Genomic DNA, 2,515 nt, shown 5'->3' with positions numbered 1-2,515 from the left:
ACTTGCAATTCATTTAATGCACTTGTTCCCTCCTTTGGCTATAAATAGCCACATTCAGTAAGAAGCAAAAGATGATCCCGAGCATCTTCTCTGCTCTTTCTCCTCCTCAGCTCTCTCCGATAAAAATATAGTAGTTCTTTTAGTGTGCTCTTTTATTGTTACTATAACCAGTATTTTATAACAATACATTAATTAATTAACACATTGGATATTACAATGAATAAACATTCAATTCAAAATTTTAAAAAGAGCATAAAAAAGTAAATTTAAAAAAATTATATTAGGTGTGAAAACATTATAGCAAAATTTTATATTATTTACATACATACGAGTAATTGAAATTAAAAATAAATAAATAAATTAATATATAAAATATATTACATGATATGTTGAAATATATTTTGCAAAGTGTATAATTAATGTAAAGCACTTAAAATAACAAAAATTAAAGTTAGTTATCTAATTTACACACACCCTTTGTATATAAGTTCAAAATACGGAAAAATTATTCAACTTTTTTCAAAGTAAATTTCCTAATAAACTACTTAATCTAATAATTTATAATATGAATTGTTTTAGATTAAAACCTTACACAAATATCAAAAAAACTTTACAACGAGATTAATAAATACATAAACAAGAAAACTAAAAAAATGTAAAAATAAATTACATTAACTAATTAATACATGAGATATTACAACAAATAAATATTCAATTAAAATTTTTAGAAAAGCAAAAAACAAAAAAAACAAAAAAATCATATTAGGTGTAAAAACATTATAGTATAATTTTGTAAATATTATATTATTTACGTACATACACGTAATTTAAAAATAAATAAAAAAATAATATATCATATTACATGACATGTTAAAATATATTTTCCACTGTGTGTATATTAATATGAAATTTAGTTTTACTAAAGAAAACGTGTTACAAAAAATATATCATATTGGAGGTTAATATGAAATTTTTATATTATAAATTTTAGAACACATATGTTCTTAATATTTATATTAAAATATTAATCACAAATAAACATTTCTAACAATCATATAAAAATATATATTCGGATATATTTAAATTATTATTTTAATAAAACTCAAAAATGAAATAGTCAAGTTCTAAATAAGTTTAAAAATACTTTATTTAGAAAAAATAAAGATTTGTCACATGTAGTATAACATTATATTGAGTAAAACCTATAAAATTTTAATATTTTGTTAATTTCAAAGTATAATATATTTATTTTATTATACTGCTTTAATAGTTAATAAATTGTACAGCAAACACAATAAATAAGTAATTGAGAAATTGAATTATCAATATATATTCTTAAATGACATAAAATAATAAAACAATTATTATATATACGTGTCTAATATAAAAAATAAATATCTTTATAAAATTAAATATAAATAATAATTAAGAAATTATTTGATAATCGAGTTAATATAATTTCAGTTTTTACAAAAATTTGAAATGTGCAAGTTTGATTTAAAAAATTGTTGAATAGATAATTTCTTTTTATATTATAATATAAAAACACATTTAGATTATATTTAGGTATAAATATTACATGTCTTTTGTTTCTTTTAAAAAATTAAATTTGGAGTAGATCATCAATTCCATAACATAAAAACGAGAAAGAAATATATTGATAATAATGACAATAATAATAATAAATCTTTTATAATTTTAAATTGAATGCAAAACCAATAAAATATATTATATATTATTTATTTGTTTGATTCTAATATTTCATTTAATACTTAATAATCTGTATAATAAACACAATAAATAATTATTAAAGAAATTAAACTATTATTACACATTATTAAATGATATAAAATCATACTAAAAATATTATATTTATATAATACAAACAACAATTATCTTAATAAAAATAAATCTAAGTAAAAATTAACAAAATATGTGTTAATCGGGTTAAAGTCGATCATTTTAAAAAAAAAATAATTGGAATGTGTGAGTTTGATTATAAAATTTTGTAAAAAAAAGTTATTTTAATTTTCATGATATAAAATAAGAAAGATATTGAAATTATATTTAGGTATATACATTACACGCGTTTTTATTCATTTTGTAAAAAGGGTTTAAAAAAATTGGAGTAGATGAATTTTATAAAACATAAAAATTAGGAAGAAATATAATAATAATATAAAAATTTATTTTTATTCAAAATTAAAAAATAAGTTAATAAAATATATTTAAAAGTACTATCACAATAAAGTGTAAAGTATTTTTTTTCTTTTTACAATCATTGCTAAAACCAAAATAATATGAAATATTGGTAATATGCAAACAACAAACAATTTTGTATTTTTTGATCAAACTCCAAAATATTAAGAAAATAAAATATATAAATAAAATTAAACTAACTACATAAACATATTATGTAAACTATAAATATATATTTTTAAATAATATAAATAATATTAAAAATATTATATTATATATAATATAAGAAATAATTTGATTTAAAATATTTGTGAAT

The sequence above is a fragment of the Apium graveolens genome, chromosome 3 (assembly GCF_009905375.1).
Source record: "Apium graveolens cultivar Ventura chromosome 3, ASM990537v1, whole genome shotgun sequence".
NCBI lineage: Eukaryota > Viridiplantae > Streptophyta > Magnoliopsida > Apiales > Apiaceae > Apium > Apium graveolens.
This window is presented reverse-complemented; position numbering follows the sequence as displayed.